Source organism: Pieris rapae, chromosome 10, assembly GCF_905147795.1.
Source record: "Pieris rapae chromosome 10, ilPieRapa1.1, whole genome shotgun sequence".
In the NCBI taxonomy this organism is placed as follows: Eukaryota; Metazoa; Arthropoda; class Insecta; order Lepidoptera; family Pieridae; genus Pieris; species Pieris rapae.
Window position 1 is genome coordinate 10,725,006 of NC_059518.1, and position 15,387 is coordinate 10,740,392.

At 33.2% G+C, this 15,387-nt stretch overlaps 1 protein-coding gene across 1 annotated transcript in view; it reads right to left on the bottom strand.

The window, feature by feature from the left end:
- The window catches only part of LOC110999276 (CUGBP Elav-like family member 1), a 192,911-nt gene extending 179,753 nt beyond the window's left edge, over positions 1-13,158 (bottom strand). Inside the window, exons 1-2 of the mRNA XM_022268261.2 lie at positions 13,062-13,158; positions 3,230-3,262 (exon numbers count right to left, since the gene is read on the bottom strand). The gene's annotated coding sequence lies outside the window, so the exon portion shown is untranslated. The remainder of the gene's footprint in view (positions 1-3,229; positions 3,263-13,061) is intronic.
- Between the last annotated feature and the right edge of the window lie 2,229 nt (positions 13,159-15,387).

Here is a 15,387-nt window from a genome sequence, read left to right on the forward strand (position 1 = left end):
TATACCATACCACACGGCGTCGCACCGCAAGCGCACCGGACTAGTGACCTGCAAGACGAGGCGGGGATGGGTAAAATATATTACCACACCGCAACACCCTATAGCTCGAAATAATTGCAGTGTGGCACCGCACCGCAACGTTACCGCATCGTGTGGCCGCGCTCTAAAGCCCAAAGATTTCACAGGACATCTTGACAGAATTGAAGAAGATTGAAAGAGTAAAAATAGCGTATCGCGGCATACGGACTGGCCGCCACAGTGACACCATGGAGTAGAACCTACGTCAGCTCCAAGTCCCCGATGAGCAAGCTGTAGTGTAGTAGTAGAAAAGGTGGAGTTTCTCTCAAGTTTCGGAGGCTTAGTAGTAGTATCTAAGCTGTCAATGACTATGACATTTACCTCTGAAATGGCATCTTATTTACTTACTCGTGTTAACTAAACATTGCATAAGAAAATAAGGAGAAAATTAATTTTCAAAACTAATTCTCTAATCATCTATTCAACAATGTCGTAGCAATTATAATTCGTCTCGGGAAATTTACTGACACAACCGAGTAAATTGGAGTGATGTGCGACACTTTGCAGACAACGCATGTTCATCACTTAACTGAAGATTTATTACTTAACTTAACTTGGCGCAGATTTACGCGACTCGTAAAGTGTTTAATAATAATAATTGATTAATATTGAAAACAGGTAGATAGTATCAGTATACCAAGAAATTTATTGTGCAAAGTGCTGTCTACGAATCGAAAATTTAATTATAATGCAATTTTAAACGTTACGGTTAATGATATAATAAGATACATTATGTAATGAGTTTTGACTAAAACCTACGCCTTATCAATTTTTTTGTTAATATAAATGAAGGCAAACATCAGTAATATAAAGAGTGTATAATAAATAGTGATGTAAAACTAAAAGAAACTAGATCCTACATCAGCCCCAACCGAATCACAGTTGTTTGAACTTTTTAACCCTTCATCCCTGTGTTCTTGTTTGATTCACGTTCACGATCAATCAAAAAATAAATACAAAATATGTTCTTTCATATATTATCTCTGCATATTATTCAAGTTATTAATTTTGTTCATGTCACGTTTTAAAACTGGTAGGTATATAAAAATGTTGATATAATTAAGATTTGAGATAACTTGAGATAATTGACTGTTGAATATTTGACTATGGCAGGTGTCGAGATAATGAGTCATCCCCCGTACAGTCCTGACCTGGCGCCCTGCGACTTTCTATCCCCAAGAACATAAGATAACATTCGAGATATTCGCTTTACGAGCCCTGATGATGCGGTGAAAGCGTACGAAAATGTTATGATAGATACCCCTAAAGAAGAATGGGCCTACAGCTTTTCTTAGTGATTCCATCGAATGCGACGATGTGTAGAGAAGAACGGAGATTACTTCTAAAATCAATAAAAGTATTGGCAACTTTTTACTTTCAGCGGTTTTTCGTTTTCTAATAATTTACAGAGTTACCTAGGTATATATTTATACCCGGTATTATTGTTCAAGTGAAAAATCAAAGTGAAAGCTTGAATAATAATAATTTATGTTATTAATGTAATGTAAAGAAATTTTTATTTGACTATTATTAAACATAGTTTGTGTATAGGTAAACTGAAATCTTCAACGAAAAAATACCTCTTTAATATACGAAACATATAACCCATACAGTTTTTTGTATATAAGACTTGTAGTATATCTTATTATTATTTTTTTGGTTATAATAAAAATATGAAATTTTATATATTCTAAATTTTTTCTGCAGAAACGATATCAAAAAGCTACTTATTATAATCGCTTTTTCTGTCAAACTTAGACGGCTTAATCGTTCTAATTTTAATTCCGTCGCCAGGTCATGGTTCAAATTTTATTACAAATTGAATCTGATTACCGCTAAGGCGACGAGGAAACCTAAACAGACAGGTTTATTCGACGTGATGACATGAATAGATGAAGTCTGTAGCCCCCCTGTACCGCCGAAGGACACAGGCGCACTTGACTTATTTTAGGCCTTCTACAGAATCAAATCAATCACATTTTATCAAGATCTTAGTCGTGAAGCAGAAGATGTGAGAACCTACTACTTTCCGACTTTTCGTCTAATTCTGATAGAGTTTTCTCATATTCCAAGAAAACTACATTAGAGAGAGTTTGATACTTACTACTCCCACTGAGTACTTAGTGGATTTAGAAATATATAATTATTTTGTTTATTTATCTATTTATAAAAAAAAACAATGAAATAAAACATACAAAAAGAAATTAAAATCTTATTCAATAGATATTGCCAGTCAGTACTTATTCTCTGAGCACAAAGCGAGACGTAATCTTGGTTATTTCAAGTACATTTTGGCCTGCTTTAGTCTTGAATAAACGATTTTTGCTCAATGACTACAGAGCGCTTTGTTTTGGTGAACTCTGCTTTGTGATCAGGTAACCAAGCTGTAAGCTTTCATTTTACTTACGCCTTTTAAGCCTTTTATTGATGTTTTTAGATTGTATCGTTGAAAACGAAATAGGTATATTTGTTTATCCTAAGTCTAAACTGAAACCACAAAACTGAAAATACCATTTGTTGTGCTTATACTCTACTCTGGTATTAAAGCAGGTGCCAAATGAATAATAAATGGATTATCCAGATTAAAATAGGAACATCGAAAGCAACGGCCTTCAAATTCTTCGGCGAATACTTCGCTAACTTCATTCACAGGCCATTAGAGTCCGGTTCAAATGAATATTGATGGTAACCCCATTTAGTCCGGAGTTCAGTACTCAATATTTAGAGGCGAAACTTCGATAAGGTGGAATCGATAAAGTTCTAGTTCCGATTGTTTCACAATCAGGGCTTTGTTTAATGACTCTACTATTTATTTAACCACTCTTATTGCTATTTCTTTATAACACTTTTAATATGTTTATAATGACGACTCCATATGTTCAAATCATGTAAATAATTTCAATATGAAGAAAGCTGTATTGAGCTGAATAAAGCATACATAACTCTCAACCTTGTCGCGAGTTCAAATCCTGGCTGACTAATCAGTTTTTTTACGTGAAATTCCTCGTTGAAGAAACCAGCATGTCACAGCTGGCAACAAGTGTCAGATATACAAAACTTATTGACCCAAAAAGGTTTGCAACGCAATCTCGCTTTTGAAGCGCATATTTAATAATTTTCTAGAACTAATTAATCGTTTTATTTTACTTACTTATATGCGCCAGCTTGCCGACTTTTGAAGAACCTGCAACAAATTAACGTTCTAATGAAACTTTTAAATGAAATCTTGAAACTGATGACAGTTGGTATTAAATCAAATAATAAGACGAAAGCATTTTCACCTCATTTAACAAGGGGAGAATTAATTCTAAAAGTCAGGCACATATAGTTAGCGATATTAGCTAAAGCTATGCTTTGAATTTTATCATGTTTATTAATTGTTAGGTGTGTATACAAATACATGTTAAGTATTAAGTCATCAATCGTGGTCTAAGCCAATGATTAAGTATATAAAATATGAGAAAATACCAAAATGGATAACAAATTCATTCTAAGGAAGGAAGGAATAAGACATTTTTAAACCATTCAGCTTCAAACAAAGAGTTTCTTTATTTGATCATCCCTCCAACCAATCCCTCCAAAAACAGCCACCATACATTCCTCACGGTACAAATTATTTAGTTTTATATAAACATGAAGCAAAAGCAAAGAGTTAATTTTAGACGAAACTAATAGCGAAAATCAATTTTCCCCGAGCTAAAGACTCGAGTTAGTTGATTTATATATTGACCTACTAACGGACCTGCCAATATTACGTGTTTATATATTTCGTAGGATTATTTCATTCATAAACACAGTATGTATGTATTGTTTTAAACTTCACATTGACAATTGTATTAAAATTGAGACACTTCTTAAACCCATAAAAAGATCATTTTAGGATATTTAAAAACTAATGTAATAATTGAATATTAGTTTTTAAATCTGTTTTTTTAGTTTTTAGTTATGGTATGTATAAATATTATGCAAAAGTATAATTTATTTCAAATAGTTTGCAAGAAATAATCCAGTTAATTCACGCCGATTCAGATAAAGTTAATTCGGTGTGATGCTAAGTTAAAACATTTAAAACTTTATTTTCAAATATTATTTCTTATATTCAATATTAAAGTAAAATAATCCAAACACATTATATAGTTACATAGATGTTAGCGGTAAGCATCTCGTATTAAAATAAATATGTGAAACCTATGAAGTGACCTGCTTACTTCGTTAAGGCAATTTGCTAAAGAGGTAATTAAAACTTGAGTAAAAAGCAAAGTCAACTTCATAATGTTGATGTACAATGTGTTCTAAACAAATCGTTTTTTAAGTTTATTGTCTAACCTATACCTTAAGACTAAGCGGTTGCCGCGACTGCTGTCAGCGATTCAGGCGGCTCTCGTTAACGAGCAAACACGAACGAAATTTAAACCTTTATCCTTTGTGATATCTTTTGATTGACTCTCGTAATATATCTGCACGTTACATAGCTATTAGCGCCGGGTCATTCTTTTATATATGGCAAAAGAGTCTGTGGGACGCCTATAAAGGCAGTCATCGCAGCCCATAGACACCCATTTTTAGTGGGTGCGTTGCCGGCCAGGCAGTTTTGATTTCTCGGAGGTCGTATCTCTCAGGGACGAACCCCGCCAGCAGTCGATTCCACAGTTTGCTAGTTTGCAAAAGAAAATGCCTTGTGAAACGGACTCTGGAAGGTTTCCATCAAGGTAATGTTGGTGAAATTTAGTATTCACACGGCTCGATGCTGAAACGAGGCAGGAGGGATCATCCCAAACAATTTTTCAGAACACTCACCGTAGTACACTTTATAGAACGCAAAGAGACGCTATTTCTCTGCGTAGAGGCAGAGAATCAAGCTGATCAGTAAGACATTGGACATTGACAATTCGACAAGCCCTTCGCTGAATTTAGTCAAAGGAAAGAAGCTGGTATTTGAGTGCACCGGCCCAGAGATGTGAGCAGTATTCCATATGAGGCCTTACTTGAGCCTTGTAGAGCTGCATACGTTGTGCCCCAGTGAAATACTGCTTAGCCCTACTCAAAACACCCAGCTTTTTGGAAGCCAGTTTGGCTTTTTCTTCCAGATGACTCCGGAATTGGAAAGCTTTCGAAATGCCAACCCCAAGCATACGAGGCTGTGTGACGTACAAAGGATTCTTCAGTTGAGCCTTCAAGTTGAGGAGACACGACAAAAGGATCTTTCGTGGCAGAAAACGAACTCTTTGCAGTCTCGTCTAGTCAGTTCGAAGTCTTTGCAGGATTAAACTTAACAAGGTTGCTACTACCCCACACAGAAACGTTCTCCAGTATCTATTCAATTTCCAAAACAAGTTTCTTACGGTTCTGGTTACGGTTCAGACATGCTCGTCTCGATCTGAAGTCAATGATCTGGTGGCTGGAATATAATGTCGATGGTGCTGTCGTCTGCATAGCAATGGATGTTGTCAATATTCAACAGGTCATTGATATGCAGAACGAACCATGTGGGCGATAGGACACAGCCTTGCGGAAGACCTGCAATGATGGGTCTAGAATCTAGAATCACTTTTATGCTACGTCCTACAATAAAATTTTTCCAGCCATGGGCATAGGCCATCGGGCAAACCATATGTCTGACACACGCCAAGTTTGTGGCAGGCCTGTTAGTTCTCTCTCGGTGTTTTCATTTCCTTCATCTTATAAGCAAGTGGTCAAATTATGCTCTTAGAAAGAAAACTCGGGTCACAGCCGAGGTCGAATCATCGAATTTTGAGTCACGCGCCTAACCAACACTGGTGACTCAATTCTTCAAACTGCCGCCTGTCAACGCTCTTCGAAATTTCAGCGTTAAGGTCAACAGACGGAGATTTTAGTCAAGGGTGGTTCTACTAAAGCTTCTATTATATTGCCACTAACTGTAGATCCAAAACCGTAAATAGATCATTATTTTCGAAACTTGTAAGACTTGCCAAGATTAATCCTCAATTCAAATTTGGAATATCTGTACGAAACCGTTTCCCAACCATTTTTGTAAAATATGTTGAACTACTTAAAAAATTTCAGTGAAATATTTGTTCATTTTATAAGTTACTATTTATTCTAATACAACGTGAAACATTTCACTCATCGTTAAATGTAAAAAAAACGAACCAACCAAACTCAATTATTATTTTAAGCTTTCGCTTCTTTCGGTATAAGAATACAAATATGTTTTGTTTTTTTGGACAGCGAACGATATGACACTTAGCTATACTATCTTGAATAATATAATAATAAACATGCAAACTACGCGACCGTATGTACCAATGCCCCACGGGGCACATAATCCGCTTACTGCCAGCATCCTCGAAAAAGCTCCCACTTAAGTAACTTAAACCTACTTGAATAGATATGGAATTTTCAGCTAGGACTTAGTGGGAAAATACGTTAAGTATACAATTTTAATAGTAAAAATAGTGTTATGTTAATTTTTCGTTAACTTTTGTTTTGCTTCGGAGTAAGTTTATATTATTATATACCACAAACAACGTTTCGTTGGCCGTTAACAAAATATTTTTGGACAATAAATACATATTTATCCCTGGGCACACATATAACCTTGATATTTCTCTAAAAATTAAATTCTAAAAATAATCCTGTACCATTTTGATGGCCTAATAAATAATACAATTCAATTCAAATACAAGTGCATCTCACGGTAAAGAGAAGCTTAAATCAAACGTTTTTTAATATTATTAGGTTGAAAATTTTAAATTAAAAAAAAATATTCAAATGCGGAAAGTTTTGCTTCAGTATTTGAAAAGATTCTAATATTTTATTGGTATTTCCATTATATAACTCTATTCTCCCTCTAGAGAATGTGGCCTTTTGTCCTAATTTACAGGTATTGAACCCTGACAAACGAGGTATACCGCCATCTCGCGGGGGATGCTACACTAGTTTTTTAAATGGTAATGAACAATTTACATAAAAATTTGAATAACTCATAAATAGAGCACGCGAAAACTAATCTAGGTATAAATGTTAATAAGTAAAACTTACCGGTACAAAAATGTTATTTTTTAAACGATCACGGTCTTAAATCGCGATGAAATACACTAAAAATTTCGGTCAAATAAAAATAATCTAAATCAATAAGACTACATAAAAAACACACAACACAAAAATTATACTAAAATTTTAGTCACATTTCTCCGCCATTCGTGTCACGACTGTCAGTTTATTTATTATTTTATTAAACATCAAACTTTGTTACTGGTCAGTACAATTCTGTCAAAACTATTTATTAAATACGGAAAACTCAGATAATATCATACACTATGTAATATATTACCAAAATTTTAGTTATATTACATATAACTATTAAGAAAACTTTTACGTGTAACTAGGGTTGGCTTAGAAAAACCTTTGCATTTTTTTTCCTTTTTGAACTACTACTGTTCAATAGAATTTAATATAATTCCTTAATTGTTATTATACGGAATTTACATAGTTATTGACTTTGTTTATTCTGAGATATGTACATATTTAATCTCAAAGCATTGTTGTTGTAGCATGTTTGTATTAAAATAAAGTCCCAATTTATGAATAATGAAGTATTATTTAGACTTCCATTAGAACCAAGTCCAGTATTTGAATGATCACTTAGTCATAGATCCCAGCAAGAAATGAGAGTTGATAAATCACAGTAACCTTATGCGGAAGAGATAGAACCTTATAAAAATTCAAAAATGCTTCTGAAACTTTGTAATCATATTTTATCAAGTCAAATCGTGTTTCGACATTGTAAAAGCTCTGTTTCTGACCTGATTGCATCGCAAATTGTTCATGAATAAATAATATTGTGAGAAAGCACTTAAGGGGAAAATTACGGTGCAAGATTGATAGCGTATTTTCTTAATAAATATCACCATAACAGTATTTTTCACCAAAACATATACAATCAATCTTTCCCGTGAGAGTGTTTAACAAAACAAAGAGATCATTCGTAGCTGTCCCTAAATTAATTTGTAAATCTCTTTCTAGATTATATTAATGATCGGATTATAAAAACTCTAGTTTTATGTTTTGAAATAAAACTTATAATTACAATTATCTTCTCGATAATATATATGAACATAATAAGAGTCGATCGTTGATTTTTAATATGTGAAGTTGATATTGCAATTCTGTTCAGATATTTGACACGTGAGTTTTTTTAGAAAATGATGAGATCGCGAAATATCAAAATTGTTTCACATCTAAGGAATATACTGTCTATAATGTTATATTGAATGTATTTTATAATACACTGATACAAGATTTTTTAAATCTGATTTATTTCTCAAAGTGAAATAACCTCACCGTCCGTTAGTACTTTACTTTTTGGGTATAATTGAATTAAATTCCTTATTAAGACAATGCTATTTGCAATACAAATATCACATCACTTGGTATTAATATTAATAAGTTGCTGCTAATGAGCCTTGTTGCTGAACCTCGACACACTCGACGACTTCTGAGGACAAATTTTAATATGTATATAAAAAATAATAATGATATAGAAAAAATAATGTAGATAAATATATCCATCAGTAAATCCCGTACAATATTACAAGAAAACGTAAGAGGCATCTTTTAAAAATCTATAAATATTTTTTTTATCGCATATTTAAAAAAGACTGTAAAGGGGCGTTGACAATTGCTTATTATATATAAACTTATTAGTTCACACCTCAAAAACCGAATGTGCAAGGCTGGACATACTGTCACTATGACCCAGAATCACTTCGAATTGGCAGGAGCCTTCACTTAGGAGTGTCCATAAGAACTCCCCATACGTGTCTCTTTGGCATTAAATGAAGATCAAAACAAAGCAGGTCGTTTCTCACGCCACACTTTTGCCTCCGTCAATGTTCCTTCCATTTTGGCGCCAACAGCCCTAGATTCGATGACAAGCGACCGGGTGGGATGTTTGGTGATGACGGGACGGGCTTTGGTATGAGATGTTACTTCTGTGGACGTTAAACTCGTCTCACTCTCATTCTTCCCCCAACAATTTTGGTCCTCAATAGAGTAGACTTGAATCTTATAAAAGTTTAGCTTTTAAATTCAGAAATCATGATCACAATGTTTGTTTTTGGTAGATATATTAACATACTAAATAAAAATATAAAACTTCTTTATCTATTCCCCTATATTTGTCATGGAAATCATTTTTTCCTCTAAAGTTTTAATAAAATCTTAAAGGAACACGAGTGTATAGTCACCTTCATGTGATACTATTCAAATCGGTCAATACATTAGTGTGTCCACCCGTATCTAAGTAACTGGCTTACCAACAATAATAATAATTGGATATTGATCGAACTATACTTCAAAACTACTTTTAACTATTTATTGAAAAGAAAACATTTTTAAGAGTATTTACTGCATATAATCTCTTTGCTATTGTTTTTCACTATGTACAAGTATGAATGTTGCCAATTGCAATTATAATCTTAGAGTTCTCTATCTCTGCAGTCAATTGAGGTTTGATCGAATCACAACAATGTGTGGAACGTGTCGCGATAGAATTGTATAATCATTGAACATCAGCAAGCTAATTAATATCAACCTATATTGAATAGGAATATAGCTCCGATGTACTGAATTCCATATCTATTTGTTCCTATGGTGTGACAAACTCTGTATCTACCTATCCAGTATATTATAGACAAAATTTAAAGTTATTTTTTTAAATTTACGACTATTTCGCTAGATGAGCATAGTTATCATAACTGTATAAAAATGTAAAAGAGCTGTTAAGACAGATGAATAATATCTGTATCGCGATCTAGTAACGTATGAGAAGTTCAGGACAACTTCTTAGCAAGAGGCTTATTACAGAGACATGTGACTTTGCGAAATCAGAGAGTTTTTGTCAATCATTTGTTCTAGTACATGTGTCATTCGTTCTGTATGCTCATCTAACCTTGACTTGGCATGACATGGTCTCTGACCAAATTTATTTTTATTTTTTCTTTCCCCAGTTTTAATAGTGTAAAGTCTTAAGTCGAGGGTTAGCCCCGTACTCCTACAGTAAAAGGCAGCCTATTTTATGTTATGCTCTTACGGACTTTTATTTGCCTGTAAACAATATCGCCTCTCGTTATGGTGATGTAGAATATTATTAAGTTCCTAAATAAGGTTTTGAATGCGATAGTAACCGCAATAAGACAGGCCGGTGCTAGGAACACTAATTGTTTTGGAGGCCATCCAAAATACGTACTTTATCGAATTTCACGGGCAACTTGATGCATATGAAATTGTTAGCGCTAACTTTCTGAATTCTATTAGGGAGAGGATTACGAATACATTTCATATTGGCTTATTGTTGCGACTTGTATTAATAACGCCAACCTCTGAGGTAGCTCTTTGCTGTCTGGATGAAATCTGTCTCTCGTTGTCTCTCTTTAGAGACAACTAGATTATGCATTTCCATGCAAGAACTACTTTAGAATAAATAAATATTTGAGGTCTTAGAGAAAAAATAGAGTTAGACTTTTATTATGATAAATGGTGTCATCATAATCATCAGCCTTTATTTAGTGCTATGTGGCCTGCCCACCGCCAGGTCGCTTACACTGCTATTTTTCCGCTTGATGGATTTATTTTAAAATAGTTAATTATTGTTATATATGTAAAGTAATTAGTCCAGGATCCATCGCCCATTTTTGCACTTGATTACTATCAAGCTAATTATTTAAATTATTGGGCGTCTCATCAAAATAAAGCTACTCACGGAAAATTTGCTTGATAGTAATAATAATAATAATAATAGCCTTTATTCAGATACATTTTACATTATATATTTTATATACATTTAAACAAATTTTCATTTTAATCTAATTCTGGTGCATCTGTGTGCCCTTTTTTGGCAAAGGCCTCCTCCAAATCCCGCCATTCCTCTCTGCACTGTGCCACTCTCTGCCATGTACCACCTGCCGTTTCTTTAATGTGGTCAATCCACCTTCTCAGTTGTCTCCCTCTTTTGTGTTTGCTGTACCTTGTGCTTGATAGTAATCAAGTGCAAAAATGGGCGATGGATCCTGGACTACATGAAATTGTATAAACTATCAATGAATTGCTGTAAGAAATATTAGACTTAAATTACTCTATCAACCCAAAAGCGACCGATACGCACTAATCTATCTATATATTTTTTTAATTTTGATTACATGAGTATGGCTACAGATTCTTTCAACATAATAGAAACAAATGCATAATAGAGACAAATTCGAATTAAGTTAAACAATAATATTATAAGTAAAAGTTTTGCTGTCATTCTGAAAACTGTCACATTGGCTCTACGTTGTCGATGGAAATTATGTCAGCAATAATTTCCTCTATTTCAGTCAATGCTAGATCATATCAAAAATTCTCTGGAACAATTTCGTGAGCGACACAGTTCCGTATCTTGCAGCCGCGCGTTTCGCATTGCAAGACCAAAATAATTATAATTTGGAGGCCACGCCTACGCATCGCCATTTTATTTTCTTGCAACCCAGACTGGCAATAACTTTTTGCGAATGGCACTGTTTTCGCAAAATAAGCATTGTTTAAATTCCAATATATTGTTTATCTGTATTATGGTACCGAAATTGTTCATTTCTTGAAGAATGTAATTAATGTTATTTTGATGTGATAAAATCATCCCCACCATCAGTGAAATTAAAAAAAAATAACTCCATTTCCCTAGACATTTTGTCTATAATTAAAACAAGTAGTAAATTCTTTTTGAAATTAGTATGTTTACGAATAGTTTGCATTGTTTGGTTTTCTATGTCACTTCAGTGATTGCACAGTGATTTGTATGTCAGATGATTGCGTTTATTTTTGTTGTGCATTAAGAGTACATTGTTCGAATATGTGAGTGAAGTACATTTTCAGTTTGTTTTTCAGGAATATAGGACTCTTTTGTGGAAGTTTTAGGTTTTATTTTAACAACGTGAAAATTTTTACAATATTTCATCTTCAATTCTCTTTGTTATCATTTCGATAAAAATATTCCTGGTGGTATAATCTTCTCGACTAGTAGTGAGTCGTTTCTTAAGAAAACAAAATTAAACATTATTTTTGTTGAGTCACTCAATGATTAAACAATCAGTTGAGACGAGCATGTCAAAAACTTGGTTTCTGTTTCGCGAATGTCTTCTGAATATTTTCAATTAAAACTTTAGAAGCCAAAATCACGATTGAGAAACTTGCGACTTGTTTGACGTTTTGATAATTTACAACCAGAAGTTATATCAATACAATTTTTTGACCATTTTAAGTTAAACCTTTACTTTTACGTTGTCTCTTAACAGATTCTGTGATGGCATCCTTTAGCAAATTTAATTTAGTTCACTGTAAACGAAAAGTAGTGATCAGCATCCGCTTTGATCTTTGTAACTGCATATCTTTAATTGAATTAACTCAAAGACTTCTGCTATACTTCTTATATAGAAATTGTCGTGAGGAATCTTAATGATTGAATATTTGATGTATACTCACACTATCTTATAGGAACACGGAAACTGATACGTTAGAAGACGCAAGTAAATACGGCAACAGAAAGGGACGGCACTAGATATATACGATCACAGAAAGAGATAAGAGTAGTGCAAAATGCGTTGACCCATAGACACGCTGATAACTCACGGGTCATTTGAAAGGACTACTGTTTTGTTTTGCCTTTTGTTGAGGGTTGTTTTTTAAAGTAGATAATATTTACTTCACAATACATTTATATATGTTGTAGGGGTTTTAGCTCCCTAAAATACTCATTATCTACAAAAGACTATTTACATAGACTTCATAGTATTTAAACTATTAAATGTTTGTAAATTATTTTAAGTTAACATATGTTAGAGTAATTTTAATTAATTGTTTTTTGACGTTTTTGAACTACATCGAGGTCTAAAACGCATATAAATCGCTCGATAAAATATTAAATACGTATTTTATAGACTGATAATTAAACTTAAAAATGAACTTACTCCAGGCCAAAACAATCCTTAATACTACATAGACACTCACACACACTAGCACGTAATCCACTACACAAGCACCACTCGATGCCGCAAGTAACTCACAACTGACCGTCACACGTTAGGACTATTTATTTTCATATACATAGACGCATCGGTCGCATCAATCGATGTAATAAGCCTTTTATAGCTACAGGAATTTCCTATTCTTACCTTTTCAAATGTTTAAGAATTAAACATGTGACAGCGTTTACTTCAAAAGCAACCAGCCCTTCGAAAAAAAAAATTTATATCAGAAATTTAACTAAAGTTCGATTGTTCACGGTTCAACAGATTTAGTAAATATAAAATGTACAGCCAAGTCTATAATAACCTCATTTCCACAGTTATATAAAAAAACATTTAAATTTAAACAATTCTATGATATAAAATTATTTATTTTTGATTTTATTTATAAAATTAGTTGAACACAGTTTATTTATTTCATATGAGATGAGACCGCCGGCATAAAATTTTCAGTTTTAAATAGATAATTATTTTTGGAAGAAATATAAATATTAGGTAAAATAAAAACGAAGGCCATATTATAGAAAATTGACAAAATGCCAATGCTCTTTTCTTGCCGATATTAAATTCACTAGGCGATGATTGCTATTTCTTGCGAACATTTGAGATTACGAAGAACGCAGATTAAAAGCAGCATTGGTAATTTTTACGATACCAGTTAACTTTACACTAACTCAATCTAAGAGTGTTTTATATGACATTGCATCCATCTCGAAGAGTGATCTAATCTTTAATCATCTCTTGAAAATGTTTGACTTACATTGAAACTTCACAAATCTCCATCTCAATAAAGTAAGTGACGCACTTTAATCCGATGATAGAGAACTCTGCAGATATAAATCACACGAAAAGAGTTTGAATGAAATAAACAGAATTTATTTCTAGCGCTTTCATTCCATAATAAAACATCCGGGCTAGTGGCGGGTGACTAGGCTAGCGATGTTTTAATATTAGTTTTATATTAAACCTAGGACGTCGAGAGAATTACTAGATTCTAGGAAGTACTACACACTTGTCACCAAATTTTATTAAAAAATAAGGCAACTTCTTGTGTCTCGTGAATAATCCTCTATTTGTGTTTTTGCATATGAACGCATATGGGTACAGCATAGAAACGTCTCGGAGATCGTTTCACACTCTTTCTCCTTATTAATTATTAATAATCAGTAATCACCGACTATATTGAAATGTTTTGTATCCATGTATGCCCAAGGGATTGAGAAAAAGTCGGAATCTATTTATATACTTCTAAATGATAATCTCATCTTACGATTTTGACATTAAAAAAGAAATACAATATGTCAAAGTTTCAAGCCACTTCAACTTCTGGGCCGTAGAGATTAAATCAAAGAAACTATAATTATTTTTACCGTACGCGTCGTGATTTCCCTGTAAAACGTAAAATTTCTTGAAATATTAAATCAAAATAATAATGTACCTTATTGTAAGAGAACATTTTCCTACCAAGTAATTTGTAGCGTGGAGTTTTACTAATAATAGACCAGACAGAGTAATAACTTTAAACACGATATTATCGAAGTTTCCCTGCTAGCTAAGGAACAATAGCGGGACATAGGCTGTGGATACATTTAGTTCGCCAACCCACACACTTATTTTTATAAAAAAGAAATCGCTTTATCTCGTTGCTATGGCGACCACATAAATTCACTTGACAATATTCATAATAATAACGAATGAAGCTCTTTCCCGGTTTCATATTAATGTATTTATAAATAAGTAGTTTTAAATTAATTTACGGATTTTTTTAATAAGTTTAATATTCCCATTCGCATTGAAAAGTTATGTTACACACTGAAGACGAAGAACCGAAAACTTGAAGTACCTAAGCATTGTTTATAACATCTCTTATAATTATTCAGTAAGAAAAGATATGAAAAATACTAAAGACTGCCCTTAGTGTAAGCCAAACCTATCCGGGGTAAAGGACAGTTCGAAGTAAATGACCAAAATCGATACAAGGGTTTTAATAATTGATACGAATGGCCGATGTCCGAGGCCCAATACCGATTCAATTCCGTCGTAAACATTTGTATATTTTACGGGTTTTATCGATCTTCTGTCCACCTACTTAGTTGTTTAATGAAATCCAACAACATTCTAGATTAGTCGACGGTGACATTCAAATAACATTTGTTTATTTACTAAAATATAATTCATATTGACTTTTGCCGGAAATGCGGAAAAAGCTGTATATGTGATACACTTTCTTGATGTGTCAAATAAATCAATGTATTAGTTGCGGTTTCCA